At 42.3% G+C, this 13,809-nt stretch overlaps 2 non-coding genes across 2 annotated transcripts; both read left to right on the top strand.

Annotated features, from left to right (window-relative positions):
- The first annotated feature begins 11,092 nt into the window (after positions 1 to 11,092).
- On the top strand, positions 11,093 to 11,181 carry trnap-agg (transfer RNA proline (anticodon AGG)). Its single transcript is given in 2 exon segments — positions 11,093 to 11,128; positions 11,146 to 11,181. It is a non-coding gene; the product is annotated as a tRNA-Pro (tRNA).
- A 906-nt stretch (positions 11,182 to 12,087) lies between these two features.
- On the top strand, positions 12,088 to 12,160 carry trnaf-gaa (transfer RNA phenylalanine (anticodon GAA)). The gene has a single exon. It is a non-coding gene; the product is annotated as a tRNA-Phe (tRNA).
- The last annotated feature ends 1,649 nt before the right edge of the window (positions 12,161 to 13,809 follow it).

The following is a 13,809-nucleotide window of genomic DNA, read 5'->3' as shown; positions in this document are numbered from 1 at the left end:
CAGTTTGAATGGGCTGCATCCTGGGTTGCTGAGGGAGGTAAGGTTGGAAATAGCGGAGACTCGCACCACAATCTTTCAATCCTCCTTGAATATGCGAATGATGCCAGAGAACTGGAGGAATCTCTTCAAGATTCCACATGAATCAGTGTCCATAATTCAACTTTGCATATTTAAAACATGTTTACAAAAACAGTAGAAGTACTCTCATAACATAAAAGCAAAATACTGCAGATGCTGGAAATCTAAAACAAAAACAAATAATGCTGGAAATACTCAGCAGGTCTGCAGCATCTGTGGAGAGAGAAGCAGAGTTAACGTTTCAGGTCAGTGATTTGGCACGCTCCATCCTGCCGGACTGAACATTAAATTCAATCATTTCAGAGCATGACGGACCCCACCCCCACCCCCCCCCCAACACACTTTTTTATGTTTAGTTTTTCCTTTTTCTTTGGTTAATTTATTTCATTTTTTTGTAGTTTTGTTAGTTTGTTTCTACTGTGTCTACCCATTGTTTCTGTTTTTTAAAAAAATGTTTAATGTTTGTGTTCGGAGTGCTTTGTGCATTACAGTCAATTCACACCTTCTCTGTACTAACGCTTTGTCTTTCAGCACACCATTGAGCACTGTTCAGCACTGTTTGCCTTTGTTCCATGCCCCTCTGGTCAGTTATTCTCTGTGACCTTGTCCAATCAACACCTCTTTTGTTATCTCTTGCCCCACCCCCAGCTTTACTTGCTTAAAACCTTTTATATTTCTAATATTTGTCAGCTGTGATGAAGGGTAACTGACTTGAAATTGTTAACTCTGCTTCTCTCTCCACAGATGCTGCCAGACCTGCTGAGTATTTCCAGCATTTCCTGTTTTTACTCTCATAGCACAGTTAACCTGTTTTTTCTCTCTCTGTTCATATTCTGTCTCAGTGTTTGGATCTCTCACTGTTTGGATTGAGAATTGAGCTTGTATCAGTCCTGCGATGGACAGATCTGCTGAATTTTACCAGCATTTTCTGTTTTTTCTTCATTTCAGATCAGAATTTCTTATTGAAACACGGGGAATGCTGTTTCAACTGCTCCAGGGATACTTTCATGAGTTGCTGAAACATTCTAATTCCCATTCCCACACGGAACGAAGCCAGGCAGGAGGGGATACCTGTGACTCAATGATCAGACATTGCAGCTCATGAAGTGTGTTTTCTGATGGTCGATGGGTTCCTGTGTGAAGTTGACACGGGTTTGGTTTTTCTCCCTTGCACTTTGACCCTTCAGTTAGTTCTTTGTGTTCAGCTGTTTCAGGTGATGTTACTGAGTCAGGAATGTTGGTCAGGACAGTGCGAGAATTCCCTGTGATTCTTTCAATCGCGCTGGGGAATCTTTAACATCCACCAACAGGGCCTCATTTAATTGTCACTTCAAAAACCTGCTGGCAATTATTGCTCAGGATTACACTGAGCTGGGACACTAAGGATATTCAATTAATGAAATCAGTACTTTAAACTGAGAGCAATAGTCCCTCCCACATCCTGATACCTTAGGATTTCTGAACTTTAATTACTGCTTCATTCCTTGGTTTGTGGGCTGGTTCAGCACCTGTAGACATTTGAGGCACTCACAGGCACTGGTAATCTCTAGGCTTAGAGTCATAGAATCATAGACAGGTTACAGCACAGAAGGAGGCCATTCAGCCCTTTGTGTCCATGCCAGCTCTCTGCAAGAACAAGCCAGCTAGTCACACTCCCCCGCCTTTGCCTGTAACCCTGCATTTTCTTTTCTTCAGATAATTATTAAATTCTCTTTCAAAAGTCATGATTGAATCTGCCTCCACCACACTGTCAGGCAGTGCAATCCAGATCTGAACCACTCGCTGCATAAAAAAGTTTTTCCTCATGTTGCCTCTGGTTCTTTGGCCTTTCACCTGAAATCTGTGCCCTCTGGTTCTTGACCCTTCTCCCAATGGGAATAGTTTCTCCCTCTCTACTCTGTCCAAACCCTTCATGATTTTGAACACCTCTATCAAATCTCATCTCAACCTTCTCTTCCCAAAGAAGAACAACTCCAGATTCTCCAAACTAGCAGAAGGTTTTCTATTTCTACTGGAAAATGGGCAGAGAGAAAGAGTATGAGACAGAGTTCACAAGAGAGAGAAAAAAGTGGTTTGTGTCTGTGAGAGAGAGCAAGACAGAGGGAGGGAGAGTAACTGTCTGTGTGTGAGAGAGAACACAACCCAGTCCCAATATAATTGCTCTTTCTTGATACTATTCGATAAACTCAGACCCTGCCCAGACACCGACAGCTTCTCTCCCTCACTGCTGTTCCCTGCCCTAATGGTGCAGAAATCCCCTCTCATAGTTGCACATTAAAACTGGTCTCACTGCTGTTCCCTGCCCTGACTGTACAGAAATCCCCTCTCATAGCTGCACATTAACACTGGTCTCACTGCTGTTCCCTGCTCTGACTGTACAGAAATCCCCTCTCATAGCTGCACATTAACACTGGTCTCACTGCTGTTCCCTGCTCTGACTGTACAGAAATCCCCTCTCATAGCTGCACATTAACACTGGTCTCACTGCTGTTCCCTGCTCTGACTGTACAGAAATCCACTCTCATAGCTGCACATTAACACTGGTCTCACTGCTGTTCCCTGCTCTGACTGTACAGAAATCCCCTCTCATAGCTGCACATTAACACTGGTCTCACTGCTGTTCCCTGCTCTGACTGTACAGAAATCCCCTCTCATAGCTGCACATTAACACTGGTCTCACTGCTGTTCCCTGCCCTGACTGTACAGAAATCCCCTCTCATAGCTGCACATTAACACTGGTCTCACTGCTGTTCCCTGCCCTGACTGTACAAAAGTCCCCTCTCATAGCTGCACATTAACACTGGTCTCACTGCTTTTCCCTGCTCTGACAGTACAGAAATCCCCTCTCATAGCTGCACATTAACACTGGTCTCACTGCTGTTCCCTGCTCTGACTGTACAGAAATCCCCTCTCATAGCTGCACATTAACACTGGTCTCACTGCTGTTTCCTGCTCTGACTGTACAGAAATCCCCTCTCATAGCTGCACATTAACACTGGTCTCACTTCTGTTCCCTGCCCTGACTGTACAGAAATCCCCTCTCATAGCTGCACACTGACACTGGTCTCAGGTGAATTTTGAGTGGTCATTAAATGATCCGACGATGGCGTGGCCTCGGTTAATAGCAGTTTGAAGCCGGATATCAGTTTTAAATTCCATCGGCTCATTCCAAAAACCGACCTTTAAACAAGTCAAAACACTGGAAACACACGATGGCTCATTCAACGTCTATGGAGAGAACAAAGACGTTTACTGTTGGGGTTTGGACAATGAAGAGAAACATAGGAACTTGATGAGGACATGCAGCCTTTCGAGTCTGTTCCACCATTCAATTAGATATTTGCTGATCTCTATATTAACACCATTTGTCTGCTTGTTTCTGTAACCCTTGGTACCTTACCTAACTCAAATCAATCATTTGTCAGAAATAAATAAGGAAACTGATTCATCGATTTTCTTAAAAGCAAAATACTGCGGATGCTGGAAATCTGAAATAAAAACTGAAAGTGCTGACAAGACTCAGCAGGTCTGGCAGCATCTGTGGAGAGAGAAGCAGAGTTAACGTTTCAGGTCAGTGACCCTTCTTCAGAACTGGCAAATATTAGAAATGTAAAAGATTATAAGCAAGTAAAGCGGGGGTGGGGCAAGAGATAACAAAGGAGAAGGTGTAGATAGGACAAGGCCACAGAATAGTTGACCAGAAAAAGGGAAACAATATGTTAATGGTGTGCTGAAAGACAAAGCATTAGTGCAGATAGGGTGTTAATGGACTGAAAAACTAAACAGCCACAATGACAAACATGAAAAAAACAGTGGGTAGGCACAGTAGAAACAAACTGAACAAACTAAAATAAAGTTTTCTTTTTTACTTTGCCGATGTCTTTGTCTATATTGTGGATCCTTCTTCAGACTGTCTTCTTTCACAATGCAGTTCTGACCTCTGGTGATGTTGATCGTAATCAGCTTCAACTTGCTGATAGTTTTGGAACTGAGCAGATTTTCTTTGCTTGTTTCTACAACATGGAACTCAGTCTGACATGTGGACCCCTGGGAGGATTTAAAAGTAACTTGGATGATCCCTAGCACTGGTGGAGGAGTATCTGATCCATGGGAGAAGATTTTAGATATCAGCTTGTTCAATTACAGTTTCTGTTTTCTCTGTTACTTGTGGAATGTCGGAGCATCCATCATGTTGATCATTGCTCCGAGTCAATTACTGCAGATATTGTCGAATTGCCTATGAACACATCACACATGGGCACGTGTCGGGACCTGTGGTCGTGAGCAACAAAAATCTTCTCTTGTGCTGCATATATGTAATCTTCCTTCTGGCATTTAAATCTATGAATGTTTCCTGCAGGCTTCGATCAGCATACTGTAGTGAAATGTCCCATTTTTCTGCAGACTTTACACTTCTTCCCTCTCGAAGGACAAGTTTTGTAATAAGGATCCTCACCACTGCAATGATTGGATGTTTGAATGTGATTGTGATTTCTGTCTTGGTCTTCCTTGACCTTTCTCTGGGTTTCCTCTGTGTCCTTGTGTTTTGTGTGTTTCTCAGGGGAATCTCGTCGTCACGTTATTTGCCTCTTTCTCAGACTTCTGAGTCTCATCATGTAGTGGTCAAGAGTCTCGCACCATATTGTTTTGCTTGCCTGAAACATAAATTTCATAGTGAGGATTTGCCCTTTCTTGAAAATATCTTGTTAGAAAATGCATCGCAACATCATAATCATTTTCGGTTCCAGTGTCTCTGAGTGTATTGAAGGTATTGTCAACTTTTGGTCCAGCAGAGTGTAGGAGTAACGCTCTCTTTCTTCGGTGTGTATTGATAGCGAGTGCCATCATTAGGAGTTCAAGTCTTGTGAGCCATTTGCTCCACTGTGGCCCTGGGTTGCTGTCTATCTCTGTAAAGGCTGGAAAGACTGGCTGTTGTTGTGTACACATGATGATCGTTATTTATTTAAATCTGGAATTGTCAATGTAAGTCTTCTGTATGTCCCTGGTTGTCTGTGTGATTACTTCTTTTTAATCCTCAATGTCAGAAAAATATAGTGTTGTGCTGTGTTCTTACGTCTACATTAAATGATGACCCCAGGCTTTATATTCAGATTCAATCCAAACAGTATTTATTGTCTTTCTTATCTACATGGCATGATCACAGGTCCCAGGTCTTTTTCTCATTGGTGTGTGTGTGCTCTCTCCAAGCCATGTTCGAATGTGTCTCTCAAAATGGTGTCTCCTTATATATGTATGATGATGTCATCTGTTGCATCAGTGGCTTGGTCTCTTAAAGGTACAGTTTCTTAAAGGTGAAGTCACCATTACACAACATTGCAAACAATGAGTCAGCCACGGTCGATAGAGTGTCAGGAATGAAGGTCAGAGGAGCAGACCAGGCTGGAAACACATAAAGAACGAGGGGCAGCCAATGTGAAAAACAGAGAATAAACAACATGGCATGGGTGGTGTTTACAATACCTCGAATTTCGGTTTGATTCTCTTCCAGGTCAGAGGGAATTCTAGTAACATGATGTCTATGGAATCACAGAATGAAGAACAAAGAGACCATTTGGTCCATCATGCCAGTGTTGTCTCTTTGGTCGAGACAAATTACAATTAGTCCTGCTGCGTGGCTTTTTCCTGTAATCCTGTACATTTTCCCTTCCAGCATCTATCCATATCCCTTTTGAAAGTTACGATTGAATCTGCTTTCATCTCCCAATCAGGCAGTGCATTCCAGATCACAACACATTACTGTGTAACAAATGGTTCTTCATGTCACCTCTAGTTCTTTTGCCAATCACCTGATATCTGTGTGCTCTGCTTACTGACCCTTTTGCCACAGGAAACAGTTTCTCCTGATTTAAAGTGTTGAGAACCATCATGATTTTGAACACCTTGGACAAATCTCTTCTGAACGTTCTCTGCTCCAAGAAGAACAACCTCAGCTTCTCCAATCTCTCCACAGAACTGAAATCCTTCACCCCTGGTATCATTGCAGCAAATCTCTTCTGTTCATTTCTTGCCCCAGAAATAATTGAAATGAAATGTTTCTAAGAAAATGCATGAACTAAATAAAAAGGAGAGAGAAATAAATGCTGAGCAAAATGGATATCAATGTTTGGAAGGTAAAAAGAGCAAAGAGATCGAAATTTTATTGTCGAGGAGTGAGAGGAATAAATAACACTTTGGAGATTTTGTCAGTGGATTTACTGATAAATTTGGGAATTGAGAGGAAGCTGGTTCACAGAGAAAAAACTGCCAACCCTGGGGAGGAGCTGACAACTGCATCCGTCCAATAAGAGACCGAGTAGAAGTGACAGTTCAGTTAGTGGAACAGGACACTTTTAATCTCAGGATTATGGGTTGGATGATCCACTGTGTGTGCCCGTGAAATTCCACAGGAGCTAATACAACACCTTGCTGTCAGTGGCTCCTTGGTCAACGGGTGTGATTCTTGTTTAAGGAGTGTGATTAATGAAAGTGTGAGCGACCCTAGGTTCAAATCACCAATGAGCTCTTGGCATTTTTAGTTTAATGTTACTGATTGCTGTCAGCCTTACGGAGCTGGCTTCAGGACCAGAGAACTGGATTCAAAGAGCTTGTCGACAAAATTGAAATTTACAAAATGTACAGATAGCCAAGTGAGAATATAAAGTTGTCGCAGTAATTGAGACCTGACTCCAAAAACAACAGGACTGGGTTCTGGAATGGAATGGAATGGAATTCTTCAGTGTTTCTGTTGTTTGGCTTGCATTGACTCATCGATTTTCTTGTTTTTCACTTTGTCGATGCCTTTGAATAATTGTGGATCCTTCTTCAGAGTGTCTTCTTTCACCAGGTAGTTCTGACCTCTGATGATGTTGATTGTAATCAGCTTCAATTCGCTGATAGTTTTGGAAGTGAGCAGATTTCCTTTGCTTGAGTCTACAACATGGAACTCAGTCTGACATGTGGACCCATGGGAGGATTTGAATGCCACCCCTGCGTTGGAGTTGCATCCATCCAATAAGAGACCGAGTAGAAGTGACAGTTCTGTCAGTCGAATATGAGACTTTTAATGGCAGGGTTGTGAGTTTGAGTGCCATTCTGTTTTTCCCTTTTGTAAGGCTTCATGAGCAGAGAGTACAGGGAGTGTTTCAAATGAGCAAGTCTCGCTTTGATTCAGGACTCTTACCTCTCAGCAGCATCTCACTATGAAAGATTGAATTTGATCTCATTTCATTCTCAGCTCGGGGTCTGTGCGGCTCAGTGGCACTTCTGGCTGTCTCCCGCTTCACAATCCAACAGTACTGAGAAAGCAATGGGGAAAATTACTCACATGTTGTGTTCTTTAATTTTTTGGAAAACTTGAATGTATGTATTTTCTTCCAAAACAAGGACACCAAGTCATTGTTAATGTAGGGCTGAAATAGCTCAGTTGGGAGAGCGTTAGACTGAAGATGTAAAGGACCCGGGTTTCAGCAATTTTGCTTCCTTATGCGTCCCTTGCCTTGGATCTGATATTCCAGTTGCACAATTTCCTTTGAAATTATTTACCAAGCACCAGTGGATTGAATTTGAGAAACAACACAGAGTCATTTACAGCACAGAAGGTGGTCGTTTGGCCTATCACGTCCATGCTGGCTCTTCCCGGAGCAATCTAGTCAGTTCCACTCACCAGCTCGATCCCTTTCCTCCTGCAAGTTTCTTTCCTTCAAGTATCCATCTAATTTCCTTTTCAAATCATTGATTGTCTCTGCTTCCACCACACTCGTAGGCCAAGACATTACCACCCACAACATAAAAAATTCCACCTCATCAAGGATGGAAATACTTACATCTTCTATATTTGCTTATTCTCTATTTCTATGAGAATAGACTGACATTCAACATGAAAGGAAACCCAAAAATCTTCGAGCAGCATGTAAATGATAAGTGGGTAGTAAGAGGTTGAGTCGGGTCTATGAGGGACAAAAAGGATAATATAAGCTTAGAGGTGCAGGGCAATGTTAATCTACTTAATGAGTACTTTGTATCAGTGATCACTAAGGAAGTGGAATTTGACAAAATATCAGTCGAAATGAAGAGAGTAGAGTCAATGGAGATGGTACAAATTGAGAGAGGGAGGTACTAAAAAGGCTGGCTGTGCTTAGGGAAGATAAATCACCTGGTCCGGATGGCTCACATCTCAGGTTGCGAAAGGAAATGCGGATGCAGATAACGGAAGGGCTTACTATGATCTTCCAATCTTCCCTGGATACGGGGGAGGTGCCAGAGGATTAAACAGTGGCAAATGCGACACCCTTATTCAAGAAAGGGTGTGAGGACAGTCCGGGTAACTACAGGCTAGTTAGATTAACAGCAGTGGTGGGTAAGGTTTTAGAAAGAATAATCAGGGTAAAAAATCAACAGTCACTTGGAGAGGTTCGAGTTAATTAAGGAGAGTGAGCATGGATTTATAAATGGGAGTTCATGCTTGACTAATCTAACTGCATTTTTTGATGAACTAACAGAGCAGGTTGATGAAGGGAATGCAGTGGATGTTGTTTATATGGATTTTAAGGAAGCGTTTGACAAGGTACCACATAAAAGGACGGTTAACAAAATTGAGGTTCGTGGTATAGGAGGGTCAGTGTCCAATTGGATAGAAAATTGGTTTAAGGACAGAAAACAGCGAGTCTTATTAAATGGTTCTTTGTCAGACTTGAGGATAGTCGACAGTGGTGTTCCCCAAGGGTCAGTGCTAGAACCACTGCTTTGTTTGCTCAAGGTAAGTGACTTGGATCTTGGAATACAGAGTAGAATCTCAAAATATGCCGATGACACCAAACCTGGAGGAGCGGCAAACAGTGAGGATGATATGAACTGCCTGCAACAGGACTGTGATAGGGTAGCAGAATGGGCAGACAGGTGGCAGATGGAATTTAATAGTGACAAGTGTGAGGTGATGTATTTTGGCATAAGGAATAGGGAGAGGCAATATATACTTAATGGCACAGTTCTAAAGAGTGTACTGGAATAGAGGGACTTGGGGTTCATGTGCATCAATCTTTGAAGCAGGCAAGTCATATTGCGAGAGTGGTTCGCAAAGCATATGGGATCTTGGGCTTCATAAATAGAGGCATTGAGTACAAAAGCAGGGAAGTTATGCTGAACCATTATAAAACTCTGGTTAGGCCCCAATTGGAGTGTTGCTTCCAGTTCTGCTCAGCAGACTTTGGAAAGAATGTGAGGGTCCTTGAGAGGACGCAGAGGCGATTTACCAGAATGGATCCAGGGATGGGGGATTTTAGTTACAAGGTTCGGTTGGAAAAGCTACGATTATTCTGCCTTTCTCAAAGGAGATTGAGTGGAGAATTGATAGAGGTGTATAACACCTCTAGAGAACAGGCCATCCTGGACTGGGTATTGTGTAATGAGAAAGGATTAGTTAACAACCTTGTTGTGTGGGGTCCCTTGGGGAAGTGCGCCCATAATATGATAAAATTCTTCATTAAGATGGAGAGTGAGACAGTTGATTCCGAGACTCGGGTCCTGAATCTAAACAAAGAAAACTATGAAGGTATGAGGCGGGAGTTGGCGATGATAGATTGGGGAACGTTACTGAAAGGGTTGACAGTGGATAGGCAATGGCTAGCATTTAAAGAGCGCATGGATGAATTACAACAATTGTTCATTCCTGTCTGTGCAAAAGTAAAACAGGAAGGGTGGCTCAACTGTGGTTACAAAAGAAATTAAGGAAAGTATTAGATCCAAGGAGGAGAAATATAAAATGGCCAGAACAAGCAGCAAACCTGAAGATTGTGAGCAGTTTGGAATTTAGCAGAGGAGGACAAAAGGATTGATTAAGAAGGGGGAAATAGAGTATGAGAGTAAGCTAGCAGAGAACATAACAACTGACTGTAAAAGCTTCTATAGATATGTGTAGAGAAAAAGATTAGTGAAGACAAATGTGGGCCCCTTACAGCCAGAAACGGGGGAATTTATAATGGGGAACAAAGAAATGGCAGACCAATTAAATACATACTTTGGATCTGTCTTCACAAAGGAGGATACAAATTATCTCCCAGAAATGTTGGGGAACATAGGGTCTAGTGAGAAGGAGGAACTGGATGAAATCAGTATTAGTAGGGAATGTTTGGGAAATTGATGGGATTGAAGGCCGATAAATCCCCAGGGCCTGATAATCTACATCCCAGAGTACTTAAGGAAGTGGCCCTTGAAATAGCAGATGCATTTCTGGTCTTTTTTCAAAATTCTATCGACTCTGGAACAGTTCCAATGGATTGGACGGTAGTTAATGTAACTCCACTATTTAAAAAAAGAGGCAGAAAGAAAACAGCGAATTATATACCGGTTTGGCTGACATCAGTCGTGGGGGAAATGCTGGAGTCCATTATAAAAGATGTAATAGCAGAGTGCAATAATAACTCGTCTCCACTCCTAGTATTTATAAATCCCACACGTTCACTATAATGTGAACAATTATTTCCTGTTGTGTCTCACTCAGATTGATAAACTTCACTGTATTGGAGTGAGGTGACATCTACTGGCGGGAAGCAAGAACTGCAAATAAGCAGCAGAAACTCCACAGTCTGTCAGGGTTAAAGAAACATTGCAAGGTGAGGAAACAGCGAAGTGGTTTGATTGGGCAGATGGAGACATGATTCCACTTGTGGTGGTGTCTGAAGCAAAGGCCAGAAATACAAAATTGTCATTAATAAAAGAAATGAGGAATTCATGAAAAATGTAGTAACGCAGTGAATGGTTAGAATGTGGATAGAATAGAAAGTGAGATTGGATGGACAGAAGCAGTCTGAAAGGATGGCTGAAACAAAAGGTGAGTGCCCTGAAATGTTAACTGTGTTTCTCACAGCACAGATGCTGCCAGAGCTGCTGAACATTTCCAGCACTTTCTGTTTTTATTTCCGCATTTGCAGGATGTTGCTTTGATCTGAAAAAAAATGAATGATTGGCTGGGGGGTTCCAGTGAAATTCCACAGCAGCTAATAAAGCTTGACTTGTCAGTGGCTCGTTGGTCTAGGGGTATGATTTTCGCTTAGGGAGTATGGTTAATTAACATGCGAGAGATCCCGGGTTCAAGTCCCGGACGAGCCCTGGTCTGGTGGCATTTTTAGATTCAGGTTATCTATTGGTTTCAGCCTTGCAGAAGGTGGAATTGACTTCCATGCGGAGCTGGCTTGAGGACCAGACAACTGGATTCAAAGAGCTTGTCGACAAAATTGCAATTAACTAAATGGACAGATAGCCAAGTGGGAATATAAAGTTGTTGCTGCAATTGTGAACTGTCTCCAAAAACAACAGGACTGGTTTCTGGAATGGAATTCTTCAGTGTTTCTGTTGTTTGGCTTGCATTGACTCATCGATTTTCTTGTTTTTCACTTTGTCGATGCCTTTGAATAATTGTGGATCCTTCTTCAGGGTGTCTTCTTTCACCAGGTAGTTCTGACCTCTGATGATGTTGATTGTAATCAGCTTCAACTCGCTGATAGTTTTGGAAGAGAGCAGATTTCCTTTGCTTGAGTCTACAACATGGAACTCAGTCTGACATGTGGACCCATGGGAGGATTTGAATGCCATCCCTGCGTTGGAGTTGCATCCATCCAATAAGAGACCGAGTAGAAGTGACAGTTCTGTCAGTCGAATATGAGACTTTTAATGGCAGGGTTGTGAGTTTGAGTGCCATTCTGTTTTTCCCTTTTGTAAGGCTTCATGAGCAGAGAGTACAGGGAGTGTTTGAAATGAGCAAGTCTCGCTTTGATTCAGGACTCTTACCTCTCAGCAGCATCTCACTATGAAAGATTGAATTTGATCTCATTTCATTCTCAGCTCGGGGTCTGTGCGGCTCAGTGGCACCTCTGGCTGTCTCCCGCTTCACAATCCATCAGTACTGAGAAAGCAATGGGGAATATTACTCACATGTTGTGTTCTTTAATTTTTTGGAAAACTTGAACGTATGTATTTTCTTCCAAAACAAAGACACCAAGCCACTGTCATTGTAGGGCTGAAATAGCTCAGTTGGGAGAGCGTGAGACTGAAAATCTAAAAGTCCCTGGTTCAATCCCGGGTTTCAGCAATTTTGCTTCCTTATGCGTCCCTTGCCTTGGTTCTGATTTTCCGGTTGCACAATTTACTTTGAAATTATTTACCAAGCACCAGTGGATTGAATTTGAGAAACAACACAGAGTCATTTACAGCACGGAAGGTGGTCGTTTGGCCTATCACGTCCATGCTGGCTCTCCCCGGAGCAATCTAGTCATTTCCACTCACCAGCTCGATCCCTTTCCTCCTGCAAGTTTCTTTCCTTCAAGTATCCATCTAATTTCCTTTTCAAATCATTGATTGTCTCTGCTTCCACCACACTCGTGTGCCAAGACATTACCACCCACAACATAAAAAATCCCACCTCATCAAGGATGGGAAATACTTACATCTTCTCTATTTGCTTATTCTCTATTTCTATGAGAATAGACTGACAGTCAACATGAAAGGAAACCCAAAAATCTTCGAGCAGCATGTAAATGATAAGTGGGTAGTAAGAGGTTGAGTCGGGCCTATGAGGGACAAAAAGGATAATATAAGCTTAGAGGTGCAGGGCAATGTTAATCTACTTAATGAGTACTTTGTATCAGTGATCACTAAGGATGTGGAATTTGACAAAATATCAGTCGAAGTGAAGAGAGTAGAGTCAATGGAGATGGTACAAATTGAGAGAGGGAGGTACTAAAAAGGCTGGCTGTGCTTAGGGAAGATAAAACACCTGGTCCGGATGGCTCACATCCCAGGTTGCGAAAGGAAATGCGGATGCAGATAACGGAAGGGCTTGCTATAATCTTCCAATCTTCCCTGGATACGGGGGAGGTGCCAGAGGATTAAACAGTGGCAAATGCGACACCCTTATTCAAGAAAGGGTGTAAGGACAGTCCGGGTAACTACAGGCTAGTTAGATTAACAGCAGCGGTGGGTAAGGTTTTGAAAGAATAATCAGGGTAAAAAATCAACAGTCACTTGGAGAGGTTCGAGTTAATTAAGGAGAGTGAGCATGGATTTATAAATGGGAGTTCATGCTCGACTAATCTAACTGCATTTTTTGATGAACTAACAGAGCAGGTTGATGAAGGGAATGCAGTGGATGTTGTTTATATGGATTTTAAGGAAGCGTTTGACAAGGTACCACATAAAAGGGCGGTTAACAAAATTGAGGTTCGTGGTATAGGAGGGTCAGTGTCCAATTGGATAGAAAATTGGTTTAAGGACAGAAAACAGCGAGTCTTATTAAATGGTTCTTTGTCAGACTGGAGGATAGTCGACAGTGGTGTTCCCCAAGGGTCAGTGCTAGAACCACTGCTTTTTTTGCTCAAGATAAGTGACTTGGATCTTGGAATACAGAGTAGAATCTCAAAATATGCCGATGACACCAAACCTGGAGGAGCGGCAAACAGTGAGGATGATATGAACTGCCTGCAACAGGACAGTGATAGGCTAGCAGAATGGGCAGACAGGTGGCAGATGGAATTTAATAGTGACAAGTGTGAGGTGATGTATTTTGGCATAAGGAATAGGGAGAGGCAATATATACTTAATGGCACAGTTCTAAAGAGTGTACTGGAATAGAGGGACTTGGGGTTCATGTGCATCAATCTTTGAAGGAGGCAAGTCATATTGCGAGAGTGGTTCGCAAAGCATATGGGATCTTGGGCTTCATAAATAGAGGCATTGAGTACA

The sequence above is a fragment of the Heterodontus francisci genome, unplaced genomic scaffold, assembly GCF_036365525.1.
Source record: "Heterodontus francisci isolate sHetFra1 unplaced genomic scaffold, sHetFra1.hap1 HAP1_SCAFFOLD_51_1, whole genome shotgun sequence".
In the NCBI taxonomy this organism is placed as follows: Eukaryota; Metazoa; Chordata; class Chondrichthyes; order Heterodontiformes; family Heterodontidae; genus Heterodontus; species Heterodontus francisci.
This window is presented reverse-complemented; position numbering and strand designations above follow the sequence as displayed.